Source organism: Sus scrofa, chromosome 12, assembly GCF_000003025.6.
Source record: "Sus scrofa isolate TJ Tabasco breed Duroc chromosome 12, Sscrofa11.1, whole genome shotgun sequence".
Lineage (NCBI taxonomy): Eukaryota > Metazoa > Chordata > Mammalia > Artiodactyla > Suidae > Sus > Sus scrofa.
This window is the reverse complement of record NC_010454.4, coordinates 25,342,419-25,358,788: the sequence shown is the minus strand read 5'-3', so window position 1 is coordinate 25,358,788 and position 16,370 is coordinate 25,342,419. Positions and strand designations below refer to the sequence as shown.

Genomic DNA, 16,370 nt, shown 5'->3' with positions numbered 1-16,370 from the left:
AATCGGAGCTGTAGCCACCGGCCTACGCCAGAGCCACAGCAACGCGGGATCCGAGCCGCGTCTGCAACCTACACCACAGCTCACGGCAACGCCGGATCGTTAACCCACTGAGCAAGGGCAGGGACCGAACCCTCAACCTCATGGTTCCTAGTCGGATTCGTTAACCACTGCGCCACGACGGGAACTCCCCACGATTTCTTATAATTCCAGTGAGTCATGAAAAAAAGGTGCTAAGAGATTTGATCCTTCTATGTCCCTTGAGGCATCCAAGTGGGGGATTTCATTTGGGCTGGGAAGATTTTTTTTCAAGCTGAGAAAAAATGGGGGCGTTCCCGTCGTGGCACAGTGGTTAACAAATCTGACTAGGAACCATGAGGTTGCAGGTTCGATCCCTGGCCTTGCTCAGTAGGTTAAGGATCTGATGTTGCCGTGGGCTGTGGTGTAGGTCACAGACGCAGCTCCGTTCTGGCGTTGCTGTGGCTCTGGTGTAGGCTGGCAGCTGTAGCTCCGACTGGACCCCTAGCCTGGGAACCTCCATATGCCACGGGAGTGGCCCTGGAAAAGGCAAAAAGACCAAAAAAAAAAAAAAAAAAGTGGAGGGAACTGTAAAGGCAGAAGTAGGGAGGGTGGGATCAGGAGGGTCATCATTCCTCCTCCCTCACGCTGGACAGAGGAACTAAGTCATAAACATCACCCTTCAGTAGCTTTCTATGGTAGCTTTTTTTTTTTAAGGCTGCATCTGTGGCATATGGAAGTTCCCAGGCTAGGGGTCGGATTAGACCTGCAGCTGCCAATCTACACCACAGCCACAGCTGTGCCAGATCCGAGCCACGTCTGCAACCTACACAACAGCTCATGGCAACGCCAGATCCTTAACCCACTGAGTGGGGCCAGGTTTCGAACCCACATCCTCATACTAATGAGGTTCATTTCCGCTGAACCACAACAAGAACTCCTACAGTAGCTTTTGAAAAATTAATTTCAATACACTCTAGCTGGCACAGAATTTTGTAAGAAGGAAATAGATGGGAAAACTGAGGTCCAGAGATGCTAAAGTCATTTAACGTTAAGTCAGTTTGGTGTTAAGTCACTCCAGCCTGAATAAAGGGACACCCTGATCTCACTTAGCTCAAGAGAAGTTTGGTTCATTCTTCAAAATGGAAAATAGTTAATGCTCCTTCTGATGATACATAAAAGTTATAAACAATTTTTTCAAGGAATACACAAAAAGCCCCTTCACAAATTTACCTCTAGTGGGAGGGGGAAGGGGATGGGATGGACTGGGGGTTTGGGGTTAGTAGATGCCAGCTACTACATTTAGAATGGATAAGCACTGAGGTCCTACTGTACAGGAGTTCCCGTCGTGGCTCGGTGCAAACGAATCTGACTAGCATCTGTGAGGACACAGGCTCCATCCCCTCTCAGCAGGTTAAGGATCCGGCATTACTCTGAGCTGTGGTGTAGGTGGAAGACGCGGCTTGGATCCAGCATTGCTGTGGCTGTGGGTAGGCCAGCGACTACAGCTCCAATTTGACCCCCTACCCTGGGAGCCTCCATATGCCCCAGGTGCAGCCCTAAAAAGATAAAAACAAACAAACAAACAAACAAAATAGAAGGAAGTCTATCAGTCTCTATCCAGTCTCTTTGGATAGACCAGGATGGGAGACAACGTAAGAAAGGGAATGTAGGAGTTCCCATGGTGGCGCAGTGGTTAACGAATATGACTGGGAACCATGAGGTTACAGGTTCGATCCCTGGCCTTGCTCAGTGGGTGAGGGATCCGGCATTGCCGTGAGCTGTGGGGTAGGTCACAGACATGGCTCAGATCCTGCGCTGCTGTGGCTCTGGCGTAGGCCAGTGGCTATAGCTGCGATTCAACCCCTAGCCTGGGAACCTCCATATGCTGCAGGAACGGCCCAAGAAATGGGAAAAAGACAAAAAAAAAAAAAAAAAGAAAGAAAGGGAATGTATATATATATATGCCTGACTGGGTCACTTTTTTGCACAGCAGAAATTGGCACAACACGGTCAATCAACTATACTTTAATAAAAAAAATAAATTTACTCTCAGGAGATAACTGTTATCAACAGATCTTTTCAAGTTTGGACTAAGCAGATTCTTGACTATATGCAGCAGAAATGGACACTGGGTACCTTAGGTGGAAAAAGAACTACTTAGGAGGATGTCATATGGCTCACAGCACCAGAAGGATAACAAACTCAGAAAGATGGGCAAGGATGAAGGGGAACTAGGCAACCAGGAACCCAGCCAAAGTCCGGATCCTGGATCACCTAGTTAGGATGCCACTTCTGCTGCCAATGGACTTGGCATGGCTACCATCACTGCCTCTGAAACCCTGGCTGTCACAGCCACCGCCAGCAGCCAGGTTCTAAAATGTTCTTGCTTCTGGATTCTAAGTCCAGGTGGCCAAGCTAAGGACACATAACTTTTGCTCCAGCTGCCAGAAGCCTGGAGAGTGAGTTTGTCTATCTTGGGGCCTAGCTTTGTGTCACTTTGACCCGTGAAATGTTGACTCCTTCAGAAAGAGAGTCAATCAGGTGGACCAGGGCGAATAAATGGCAAATGTTTGTTACATATATATTCATATTTTCTGCTTGTATATTAGCGGGATTTTTATTAAACATACTAATTGGGGAGTTCCCGTCGTGGCACAGTGGTTAACGAATCCCAGTAGGAACCATGAGGTTGAGGGTTCGGTCCCTGCCCTTGCTCAGTGGGTTCAGGATCCGGCGTTGCCGTGAGCTGTGGTGTAGGTTGCAGACGCGGCTCGGATACCGCGTTGCTGTGGCTCTGGCGTAGGCCGGTGGCTACAGCTCCGATTGGATCCCTAGCCTGGCAACCTCCATATGCCGCGGGAGCGGCCCAAAGAAGTAGCAAAAAGACAAAAAAAAAAAAAAAAAAAAAATACTAATTGGTAAGTAGATTTTTATTTTTGTTTTGGCTTGTTTTGTTCTTTTCATGTGAATACAATAATATATCCCCTAAATTCCTGCACAGTATTTATGTTATATATTCAATATTTAATCAATTTTCCCCGATGGACATATATTTCAATTCTTTATTGTAAACCACACAGCTGAGAATATCCTTGGACACTTGGCACTCGTTCTTAGGATAAAGTTCCAAAGTGAAATCGCTTAGCAAATGGACTATAAAATTTTATCTGCCTCCAGACTGACGTGAGGAAACATTTATCCATTTACACTCTCACTAAAACTTATGAAATAAGTCCAAAAGGGACTCTTCACTGATTTGATTCTCATCTACAAGTGAAAGGAACCATCCATCCACCAAATAGCTTTTAAGGTAGAACACAGAAATGGAAGCTAAACGTTCTGGACAGATTTCTCGGTGTCCCTAGTTATGTGGAATGCCAAGGAGTCAGGTGGGGCACAATCCCTAGCGGCAATTCGCGCTTGGGGCGCCCGGGGCCTTGAACCCCTGTGCCCTAAATGCCAGTCGTCTTCCCTACCCATTCGGCCAAAATAACCTATTCCGGGCACTCGCTGCGTAAATAAATAAACAAACAAGTACGAGGCCCAGGATTCCAGCACCGAGCACCGAGCCGGATGCGCCTGGGGGTCGCAGCCGGTCTTCTCTGGCCCAGCGTCACGGGCCTCGCTCTGCTAAGACCGATCCCGCCAACCTGCCGCCCTCCGGGCTTCCCCAAACACCGTGAGGACCCCTGTAGGAGAGCAGGGAGAGAGGCAGCAAGAGGTACACCGGGGCTAGGATCGTCTGGCACGTCGGAGACGCAGAAGCCCTGGCTGTTCCGCTCCCAGTCCCGGCCTGTGTGGCTTGAGGCCCAGCGTGCAGGGCCCAGGTCCAGCGAACCCGGCATCCTCTATGACTTTCGAAGGCAGCCCGGTGAGCTCTCTATGTGGCTTGAGAAGGCTCCCGGCTGCCTAAAGCAGCCAGCAGGTCCCATGGTGTAATGGTTAGCACTCTGGACTTTGAATCCAGCGATCCGAGTTCAAATCTCGGTGGGACCTCGGTGAGTATTTTTCTCGTTCTACAACCCCTGTTTTGGAGGACCGTGGCGGCATTGGCCTTCACGGACTGTCCTTTGCCCCTGTGACCTACCCAACTGCAGTTTAGGGTCCCTCCCCCTCTCTCAAGATGCTTTCATCTTGAGGATCGCAGTGCGCATGCGCGAGAGTGGGCCGGAAAACGAAGTGTATCTGTGGCAGCTGGAGCGTGACTCTAACCCTGAAGGGGACAGCCCCAGGCGCCCGAGGGATCCCGAGCATCCTGCTTCGGAAGGGGAGCTGCTGCAGTCTCCCTGTCTGGGGAAGCCTTCTTTCGATTGGCTAACGCGCGGAGAGCCAAACACTGGTGCTTTGGAAGCCGGGACTGAAGTGCCCAACAGAGCGGACGCGCGCTAGAGGGCTGCGGGGGAGGGTGTGTTTGCAGGTCAGTCCGCTTGGAAGTCGGTCAGATTCTGAAGTGTGTCTGACTGTGAGGTTGTCTATGTCTTCCAGTCGTAAAAAAAATTCTCTTAGTCAAAGAATTGGTCCGTCAGTCTATTTCAGCCCGAAAGGTATGTCTGCCTGCGATTTCTCGTCGGATGCTGGGCTATTTCTCCCGCGCAGACGGTAGCAATCTCTATGGGGTTCACCCGCAGGGCTGAGCGAATCTCTTTTGGTGAATTTGGCCAGGGTGGGTGATCTGGGTGCTGACCAAGCGCACGCGATTTGCAGGAAAGAGTCTACCCCTGGGATAGCGGGAAAGAGGCGTGCACAGAGAGTTGTCTTCTGTAGCTTGGTTTCCTGGGTTTTGAGAGCTGGCCGTCCCTCTGGGATAAGTGACGAGGGAGCCTGCTGACGCATTTCCATCTCCCTACAGGGTGATTGGCACTGTGGTTATACGGCCCTGAGCCCTGGCGAGATGCCACGGGAACGGAGCATCCTTGCCCTGCTCTCCCCATCTCTCTCCTGGGTACCCCTCCTCCCACCCCACCCCACACACTCCTTAAACGTTTGAATGGATTTGTGGGTATGAGCGATCCCAGCTTCAAAAATACCTAGTCATGAGATGTGGGAGGACTTGCACCATAAGATGTTAAAGCTTATTATCAACTATAAGCTATAGGAATTAAGAGAGCGTGGTACTGGTGCAGGGATAGCCAAACATACCTATGGAACAGAACAGAGAGCCCGGATATAGCTCCACACCTACTTGGACAGTGATTTTTTTTTTTTTTTTGGTCTTTTTGCCATTTCTAGGGCCGCTCCCGCGGCATATGGAGGTTCCCAGGCTAGGGGTCCAATCGGAGCTGTAGCCACTGGCCTACGCCAGAGCCACAGCAACGCGGGATCCGAGCCGCGTCTGCAACCTACACCACAGCTCACGGCAACGCCAGATCGTTAACCCACTGAGCAGGAGCAGGGACCGAACCCGAAACCTCATGGTTCCTAGTCGGATTCGCTAACCACTGCGCCACGACGGCAACTCCTGGACAGTGATTTATGACAAATATAGCACAACAGAGCTGTGGAGAAAAGGATCTATTTTTCAGTAAATTCTTGTGGGACAATCGGGCATCCATATGGAAAAATATAAAATGAAATTCCTCCGGGTTTACACTAAACACAGCAATACATTCCGTGTGAAGTATGGATCTGAAGGTGAAAGGAAAAGCAATAATTTTGGAAGACAACATAGGAGAATATCTGCATGACCTCAGAGAAGGGAAAGTCTCAAGCAAGACACAAAATTTTCTTAAAGTTTGATATACGTCACCATATTAATATGATATTTTATGTTCTTACCAAAAGGCCCCAGTAAGGAAGTGAAAAAGCAAGCCATAGAATAGGAAAAGCTATTTGTAACACCCAACAATTTCTAGCTAGATTGGGTTGTATTAGAATGAACGCCTCAAATTCTGTAAGAAAAAAGACAACCTAATGGAAAAATGGCAAAAGATGGGGAGTTCCCCTTGAGGCCTAACACGTTAAGAACCTGATTAGTATCCATGAGCATGGGGGTTCGATCCCTGGCCTTGCTCAGTGGGCTAAGGATCCAGCATTGCCAAGCTGCAGTGTAGGTTGGAGATGCTGCTCGCGTCTGGGGTGGCCGTGGCTGTGGTGTAGGCTGGCAGCTGTAGCTCTGATTGGACCCCTAGCCTGGGAACTTCCATATGCCGCAGGTGTGGTCCTAAAAAACAAAAATAAATGAATGAATGAATGAATAAATAAATAAATAAATAAATAAATAAATAAAATGCCGTATGAACACCTAGAAGATAAGATTTGGAGGAACAAACTTTTTCAAAAAAGAGCAAAAGAGGAGCTGGCACTTCACACACACAAAAAAGATACAACAAAAAGATGCCAAGCGTTATTAGTCATCAGGAAAATGCAAATTAAAAGCTCAATGAGATACCATTTTTACACTCACCAGAATGGCAGTGTTGAATGGTTTTTTGTTTTTTTGTTTTTTTTTTTTTTTTTGCTTTTTAGGGCCACACCCATATGGAAGTTCCCAGTCTAGGGGTCAAATCAGAGCTACAGCTGCTGGCCACAGCCACAGCCACAGCAACGCAGGATCCAAGCCGCGTCTGGGACCTACACCACAGCTTATGGCAACACCAGATCCTTAACCCACTGAGTGAGGCCAGGGATCGAACCTACATCTTCAGGGATACTAGTCGGATTTATTTCCACTGAGCTGTGATGGGGACTCCCGACAGCACTGGAGGTTATTGAGAATATGGTATAATGTGAAATCTCAAATGTAAATTGGGAGAAGACAGTTTGACACTAACTACTAAAGTTGAAGGTATTGTACCCTGTGATCTAGCAATTTCACTCTTGTACATATACCCACAGAAATGCAGGCATTTGTGCACTTAGTGACTTGTATAAGAATGTTTTGGGGAAGTTGCCCTGTAACGCATTGAGTCAAGGGTCCCCCGTTGCTGCCGCTGTGGCTCAGGTCCCTGCAATGGCACAGGTTCAATCCCTGGCCCAGGAACTTTTGCATACCATGGGCGCAAGCAAAAACAATAACAAAACCTCCCCAACAAAACAACAACAAAAACTCGGAGAAGATGGGTAACCTCTTGAATTTGGGACTACCTAATTTTGGAGGTTTTGCTTTTTTTTTTTTGCTTGTTGAGGGTTGCGCCTGTGCCATATGGAAGTTCCCAGGCTAGGGGTTGAATTGGAACTGTAGCTGCTGGCCACAGTCACAACCACAGCAACTCGGGATCCGAGTCTGCAACCTACACCACAGCTCATGGTAATGCCGGATCCTTAACCCACTGAGCAAGGCCAGAAATCGAGCCCGAGTCCTGATAGATACTAGTTGGGTTTGTTATTGCTGAGCCACAACTGGAACTCCCTGGAACTACAGAATTTTGAATGACCTATTCATTCAGTCATAAAGAAGAGAATCTGGGAGTGCTTTCCTAAAAGTGATGGTTAAACCTAGTTGTGATTTTTTTTTTTTTCTGTCTTTTTGCCATTTCTTGGGCCGCTCCCGCGGCATATGGAGGTTCCCAGGCTAGGGGTCCAATCGGAGCTGTAGCCACCAGCCTACGCCAGAGCCACAGCAACGCGGGATCCGAGCCGCGTCTGCAACCTACACCACAGCTCACGGCAACGCCGGATCGTTAACCCACTGAGCAAGGGCAGGGACCGAACCCTCAACCTCATGGTTCCTAGTCAGATTCGTTAACCACTGCGCCACGACGGGAACTCTTTTTTTTTTTTTTTCTAGTTGTGATTCTGTATGAATTAGCTACATGCAGAAGGGGCAGCATGCTAAGGTGTCTCAAGCAGGACATGAGCAGGCGGAAGAAGTTTAAAAAAAGATCCACTGGAGTTCCCACTGTGGTGCAGCAGAAACAAATCCATCTAGGAACCATGAGGTTGCAAGTTCGATCCCTGGCCTCGATCAGCGGGTTAAGGATCCAGCATTGCCGTGAGCTGTGGTGTAGGTTGCAGACACGGTTGGGATCTGGCGTTGCTGTGGCTGTGGTGTAGGCTGGTAGCTGTAGCTCTGATTCAACCCCTAGCCTGGGAACCTCCATATGCCATGGGTGTGGCCCTAAAAAGCAAAAAAAAAAAAAAGTTCCGCTGGAATTCCCTAGTGACCTGGTGGGTTAAGGATTGGGTATTGTCAGCGCTGTGGCTCATCCCTGGCTGGGGAACTTCCGAAGCATGTCACAAGGGGGAAAAAAAAAAAAGAAAAAAAGGAGCCCTGGAGGCATGTGGGGTGAGCAGTGGGGAGAGCTGAGGCCGCAGGGGTAGGCAGGACCTGCCAGTGGTGTGGGAAGGGCCTCTGTGCTAAACCCACAGGTCTTGACTTGGTCTTCTAGGAGGTAAGCAACAGAGCCACAGAGAAGCACTGCAGCTGGGGCAGGGCTGCAGGGGGATCGGCCCAGGGCCGAGGCTGGGAGGCTGTTGCAGCAAAGGGATAAACCGATGAATGTGTGAAGGCTGGAAAAGGTCATCTCTTTAGGAATTTGGATTTGACTAGACGGGATGGGGAGGATGGGGAGTGGGCAGAGGAGAGGCGAGTCCATGGCTCTTCTTTGCCTCCTCACTCCTCCCCCCAGTTCACTGTCTCAGCTCCGATGCTGGAGGTAATGAGTCACCCGCTTCACCCATTGCTGTGGTCTGGTAGAGAAAAGTCAGAGGGGCCAAAGGGACACTGAGAAACACCACAGAGGCACTTCCTCTGCCCCTGCTTCTAACCCTCAGATACAGTGGAGGAGGGCAGGAAGTACGAACATTTTGACGCTATTTTGTTTTGTGGGTTTTTTAATATTTTATTTTATTTTGGCCTTTTAAGGCCACACCGGCAGCATATGGGGGTTTCCAGGCTAGGGGTCGAATCGGAGCCACATCTGCTACCTACACCACAGCTCACGGCAATGCCAGATCTGAGCAAGGCCAGGGATCGAACCTGAAACCTCATGGTTCTTAGCCGGATTTGTTCCTGCTGTGCCATGACAGCAACTCCTTATTATTATTATTACTATTATTATTATTATTATTATTTGCCAAAGAAATTCCCTGGCCAGGGATCTAACCCACGCGACAGCAGCCACTGAGCCACTGCGGTGACAATACCAGATTCTTAACCTGCTGAGCCCTAAGATAACTCCTAAATGAATTTATTTTTAAAAATTGAAAAGTTGATATACAATGTTGTGTTAATTTCTGCTGTACAGCAAAGTGACTCAGTTAAACATATATATATATATCCTTAAATTTTTTTTTTTTTTTTTTTTTTTGGCCGCACTTGTTGCATATGGAAGTTCCTGGGCCAGGGATTGAAGACAAATCTCAGCTATGACCTATGCCACAGCAGATTCTTAATCCACTGCCATAGTGGGAACTCTGTCTTTTTTGTTTTTTAACTGATAAATTAAATTTTATTAAATTCTCATTTCTTATGCATCTAGAAATTACATGCAGAGTTCCCATTGTGGCTCACAGTGGTAAAGAACCTGTGAGCTGTGTATAGGTCACAGACACAGCTTGGATCCCAGGTTTCTGTGGCTGTGGCTGAAGTATAGGCTGGAAGTTGCAGCTCCAATTTGACCCCTAGCCCAGGAGCTTCCACATGCCACAGGTGTGGCCCTAAAAAGCAAAAGAGGAGTTCCCGTCGTGGCTCAGTGGTTAACGAATCCGACTAGGAACCATGAGGTTGTGGGTTCGGTCCCTGGCCTCGGTCAGTGGGTTAAGGATCCAGTGTTGCTGGGAGCTGTGGTGTAGGTTGCAGATGCAACCGATCCTGAGTTGCTGTGGCTGTGCTATAGGCCAGCGGCTACAGCTCCGATTGGACCCCTAGCCTGGGAACCTGTATATGCCTCAGGTGTGGCCCTAGAAAAGGCAAAGAGACAAAAAAAAAGAAAAGGCAAAAGTAAAGAAAAGAAATTACATGCTATGGGTATTATGAATGAATGAAATATATGGAAATTCCCCTATTCTTTTTTTTAAATGTTCTTTCCCATTATGGTTTATCATAGGCTATGACATATATTTCCCCGTGCTCTACATAGGACCCTGTTGTTTATCCGTTCTATACGTAAGTTTGCATCTGCTATCCCCAGAATCCCAAAATCCCAATCCTTCCCTCCCCCTCCCCTTCTCACCCCCTCCCCCTTGACCACCACAAGTCTCTTCTCCATATGAATCTGTTTCTCTTTCATACACGTTCATTTGTGTCATATGTTAGATTCCATATATAAGTGGTGTCAGATGGTATTTGTCTTTTTCTTTCTGACTTGTTTAGCGGGATAATCTCTCAGTCCATCCATGTTGCTGCAAATGGCATCTCATCCATTGTTATGGCTGAGTAGTATTCCATTGGGTGCATTATGCATTCTTTTTTTTTTTTTTTTTTTTTAATCTTTTGCCTTTTCTAGGGCTGTTCCCATGGCATACGGAGGTTCCCAGGCTAGGGGTGGAATCGGAGCTATAGCTGCCGGCCTACGCCAGAGCCACAGCAACGTGGGATCCGAACTGCATCTGCAACCTACACCACAGCTCTTGGCAACACCGGATCTTTAACCCACTGAGCAAGGCCAGGGATGGAACCCACAACCTCATGGTTCCTAGTTGGATTTGCTAACCACTTCACCACGATGGGAACAGCTATCTATTCATTTTTGATGCTATTTGGAACCTCACTTTATTTTATTTTTTGCTTTTTAGGGGCACACCAGGGGCATATGGAAGTTCCTAGGCTAGAGGTCCAATTAGAGCGACAGGTGCCGGCCTGCACCACAGCCACAGCCAGAGCAACTTGGGATCTGAGCCGAGTCTGCCACCTGCAGCGCAGCTCACTGCAATGCGGGATCCCTGACCAAGCGAGGCCGGGGATCAAACCCATATCCTCATGGATACTAGTTGGATTCCTTTCCGCTGTGCCACAACGGAAAACCACTTTAAACCCTGCTCCTTGGAGTTCCCTTTTGGTGCAGCAAGTCAAGGATCTGGCGTTGTCACTGCCGTGGCCTGGGTTTGATCCCTGGCCAGGGAAATTTCACATGCTTTGGGTGAGGCCAGAAATAAATACAATAAAACCCTGAGCCTGGATAAGCATCCTGCCTTCTCCAACAGGCCTCGGTATCCCGCACAAGACCAGGCAGAACACAGGGGGCCCAGGACAAAACTGTTGAAAAATTAAAAACGTCAAGATGGGGACAGCAGAGTGTGACACCAAGTCTGCAGCAAGCACAGGGACCTTCTGAGCAGGAGGCCTGGGTGTCCCGCAAAGCCAATTTGGTCCCCAGGCCTCCAGCTCAGATAGGGAGCTGGAAGGAGGTAGCAGGGGGCTCTGACTAACTTTCCCAGAGGCCCTGAGGTCAGAGTTGGGTAATTGTCCTCTGCCTGAGGCACCAAAATGCCCAGCAGATAAGGCACGCCCCCCATCCCATTCCTTGTAGGCTGCAGGACATCCAGAAGGAGGTGGAGGTAGGGAGGGGGCCTGGTCCATGAAGAAGGATGTCGAGCATCAGCCAACCCTAGGAGCTGAGCCCTGTTAACCAGTTAACCTGTTAACCAGTCAGCTGTTCACCTCTTCCCCTCTCCTTCTGGGGCCTGGGACTCCTATTCTGGGAGGCTCTGGTGAGCACGGAGGGCGGAAGGAAGGTGATATAGAATCTGAAACTTGGGGAGTTCCTGTCGTGGCTCAGCACAAACGAACCCCACTAGTATCCATGAGGATGCAGGTTCGCTTCCCGGCCTCGCTCAGTGGGTGAAGGATCCGGCGTTGCCGTGAGCTGTGGTGTAGGTCACAGACGAGGCTTGGATCCTGTGTTGCTGTGGCTCTTGCAAAGGCCAGTTGCTACAGCTCCGATTTGACCCCTAGCCTGGGAACCTCCATATGCCGGGTATGACTCTATAAAGAAAAACAAAACAAAATTGAAACAGGAACTATTCAGCCTGATGTTAATTGATCAGGAAATGAGGAGCTCGAGAACAACTGGCTCCCTTCCTCCCATTCAGCACAATCTTACTGCTCTGGACCATCGGAATGTCAATTATCCCTCCTCTGCTTGGCCTCCTAACACCTCTGACCTTCTTACCTTCTTGGTCTTTTTTTTTTTTTTTTTTGTCTTTTTGCCATTTCTAGGGCCACTCCCACGGCATGTGGAGGTTCCCAGGCTAGGGGTCGAATCGGAGCTGTAGCCGCCAGCCTACACCACAGGCACAGCAACGCAGGATCCGAGTCGCATCTGGGACCCACAACACAGCTCACAGCAACGCTGGATCCTTAACCCACTGAGCAAGGCCAGGGATCAAACCCACAACCTCATGGTTCCTAGTCGGATTCGTTAACCACTGAGCCAGGACAGGAACTCCTCTTCTTGGACCTTTTCACCGCCCTCTTCCTCCATCCTAGTAAAGCAAAAGGCTAAATGTCCCTCGGGGATTGCCAATCTCATCGCGTGTCTATCATCTGGAAGCTGGGAGCCTTGCAGAGTGAGGACTGGCCTGGTGCAGGTCCGGTTTTGTGCCAGTGAGGAGTTACCATGTGCAAAGCTGGGGTGTTGTCAAGAGGCTGCTGGATGTTCTCTGACCTGAACCAGTGACAACATCCAGTGCTTTCTTTTCATGACTGCGAGGCTCAGGGATTCCCATCCCTGACCTTGAGGCACAGGGTCCTATGGTTTGGGTTTTTCTTTTTTTTCCTTTGTCTTCTTAGGGTCAGACCCATGGCATATGTAAGTTCCCGGGCTAGGGGTTGAATCATAGTTGTCGCTGCCTGCCTATGCAAGAGCCACCCAGCAACGCCAGATCCGAGCCGAGTCTGTGACACAGCTCATGGCAATGTCGGATCTTTAACCCACTGAGGGAGGCCAGGGATTGAACCTGTGTCCTCATGGATACTAGTCCGGTTCATTACTGCAGAACCACCATGGGAACTCCCAGGGTCCTAGGGTTGTTAGCACACGTTGAGGGCCCAAGAGGGTATAGGTGGAGCCAGGAGAGCCCCTGGGGCACCATGGCCTGAGTAAAGGTGTTAGCAGTTAAGAGAGGGGTCCCCAGGGAAAGAAAAGCAGACGTGACTTTCTTTTTCTTTTTCTTTCCATTTTTTTAGGGCCGTACCTGCAGCATTTGGAAGTTCCTAGGCTAGGGGTCCAATCAGAGCTGCAGCTGCTGGCCCACACCACAACCACAGCAATGCCAGATCCCAGCCGCATCTGCGACCTACACCCCAGCTCACCGCAATGCTGGATCCTTAACCCACTGAGGGAGGCCAGGGATCAAACCTGCATCCTCATGGATCCTAGTTGGGTTCTTAACCCGCTGAGCCCCAACAGGAAAACAACTTTCTTGCCCAAAGAAAAGCCATTTTTGGCCTGAGCCATTTTGTGATCGAAGCCTGGTCACAACGCCTGCCCTTGAACGCGTCTCCGTAATGAATGATCGGAAGGGAACAGAGGAATGCCGGAACAACTGTCATCAGGCCAGAGGAGTAACGAAAGCAAAGATAATATCTCAGTTGTAAAGACTACCACTCCGATGTCTGCGGTAAAGATTAGCCTGACTGCTCAACCACCAGATCAACTGGAGCCTAAAGGATGATGACGTTGACCTTTTCTGACCCTTGTGACTCCAATCGACTCATGCTTGGACTCCTTGGGACCTTCCAAGCCCCTTCATAATAGGCATATATGCTTAGCTTCAAACGTCCCCAGTACTGGAGTTCCCTTCATGGCTCAATGGTTAAGGAACCCAACTAGGATCCATGAAGATGCAGGTTCGATCCCTGGCATCGATTGGTGGGTTAGGGATCCCGTGTTGTCATGAGCTGTGGTGTTGGTCGAAGATGTGGCTCGGATCCCGAGTTGCTGTGGCTGCGGTGTAGGCCAGTGGCTGTAGCTCTGATTCGACCCCTTGCCTGGGAATTTCCATATGCCACAGGCGTGGCCCTGAAAAAAAAAAAAAAAAAAAACACTTCCCCAATAGTGCTGTTCGGAGAGATACTGCCTGGAGAAAAATTCCCATGTGCTACAAGTAATAAATCTTTCCTTCTCCCATTCTTTGCCTTAATTGTGTCTTTTGTCTTGACATCCATCAAGAGGCCAACCCAGTTTTTCAGGTGACAAAGGTGAGCAGAAGAAATTACTGCCCTACCTGGAGCTCCGATAAGGGTTCAGAATCCTCAGGAATGAAGGTTGGAGTCAGCCCCCTGGACCAAGAACTTTCACCAAGAAGGAAGCCACATGGAATATTTATGCTTCCCCACCAAAAAAACGAAGTATTGAGTAGTTCTTGCTATGGTATAGTGGGTTAAGAACCCGACTGCACAACTGTAAAGAAAAAATAAAAATCTTTAAAAAAAAAAAAAAGGAAAACAAAAAGGCAATAACTGTACTTTGTGAGTCAACATGAATAATTATGTAGTCAACACTGAATATTTATTAAATAAAAAGTTGCTGAGTAACCATTATGGGAAGATAGGGGAAAAGAAATATGGGGGAAAAAAAAAAAAAAAAAAGAATTTGCGAAGTTCCCGTCATGGCAGAGTGGAAACAAATCTGACTAGGAACCATGAGGTTGTGGGTTCGATCCCTGGCCTCACTCAGTGGTAAAGGATCCGGCGTTGCCATGAGCTGTGGTGTAGATTGCAGATTTGGCTTGGATCTGGCATTGCTGTGTGGGCCAGCGGCTACAGCTCCAATTAGACCCCTAGCCTGGGAACCTCCATATGCCTCGGGTGCAGCCCTAGAAAGCAAATAAATAAATAAATAAATAAGTATTGCATTTCAATGTTTTCTCTTTCTCATCCCTCTCCTTCCTCTTCAGACAGAATGTATTGTGGCCGCTGAATTTATTACTGAGGTTGCCGATTGGTGAAGTGGGGCCCTGATGGAATTGGGAAAGGAGTGAACTGGGAAGGAGCCTCTGGGAGATTCTGGATTCTGATCAGTGACCCAGGACGCGCCCTGGGGCTGGGGCCCGCGGGGAGGGGATGAGGGGGGGTGGAGCTCCAGGTCAGATCACTGTATTATGTTAGGTTCATTTTCACACACTTGCTTCCAAGTCTCTCTCACCACCCACCTCCCCCAGACAGAAACTTGGGCGGCACCCTTGACCACTCCCGGTCCCTCGCCCATCACTGCATAAGATGGCAAGATCCGAAAACTTCATTTCCTAAGCAACTCTTCACCCCAGCTCCCCCTCCAGATGCAGCCACTGCCCGGACCCCTGCCCCCAACTCACAATCAGCTCTTTAATACTCTCTCTGCCTCCCTCTGCTCTTCCCCTTTCAATCTTGTCCAAAGCCAATTCCCTTCTAAATGGAAACATTACTGACCAACTCCCAGCAGATAAGGTGGTTTAGTGTTGCCAACAAGACCCTCCGGTCATCTCCAGCCCCACCTCTCTAGCAGGTGATCCTAAGCCTCTAGGCCTTTCTTTTTTCTTCTTTTTCTTTCCTTTTAGCTTTTTAGGGCCACACCTGTGGCATATGGAGGTTCCCAAGCTAGGGGTCCAATCGGAGCTGTAGCCGCTGGCCTACACCAGAGCCACAGCAACGCGGGATCCAAGCCACATCTGCGACCTACACCACAGCTCATGGCAACGCCAGATCCTTAACCCACTGAACGAGGCCAGGGATCGAACCGACAAACCCATGGTTTCTAGTCTTTCTAGTCAGATTCATTTCTGCTGTGCCACGATGGGAACTCCAACGCCTTTCTTTTTTCAATTCTTTTTTAATGGCTGCACCCACAGTGCAAGGAATTCCTGGGCCAGGGATCAGGCTCAAGCCACAGCTTCGACCGATGCCCCAGAAGCGGCAGCACTGAATCCTTAACCTCCTGCACCACAGCAGGAACTCCTAGGCCTTTCTTTTGACATTCCAGCAACTCCAACCTGAATGGGGTTTGCATTCAGACACTTGTTCTTTTTTTTTTTTTTTTTTTGTCTTTTCGCCATTTGTTGGGCCGCTCCCATGGCATATGGAGGTTCCCAGGCTAGGGGTCGAAATGGAGCTGTAGCTGCCAGCCTATGCCAGAGCCACAGCAACACAGGATCCGAACCACGTCTGCAAACTACACCACAGCTCACGGCAACGCCAGATCATTAACCCACTGAGCAAGGCCAGGGATCAAACCCAAAACCTCATGGTTCCTAGTTGGATTTGTTAACCACTGCACCACGTCAGGAACTCCTTTTTCTCCTTCTTGTATCTGTTCCTCTTGTTCATACTGCCCCTTCGACCAGATTTACCATCCATCCACCCACTTACAGCTTCACCCTTTAGGACTCTGCTCCAAATATCATCTCCTTTGGGAGTCTCCCTGTGGCTCAGTCAGTCAAGAACCTGACTAGTGTCCATGAGGATGTGGGTTCCATCTCTGGCTTCACTCAGTGGG

General features: G+C 49.1%; 1 non-coding gene across 1 annotated transcript; it reads left to right on the top strand.

The window, feature by feature from the left end:
- On the top strand, positions 3,943–4,014 carry TRNAQ-UUG. The gene has a single exon. It is a non-coding gene; the product is annotated as a tRNA-Gln (tRNA).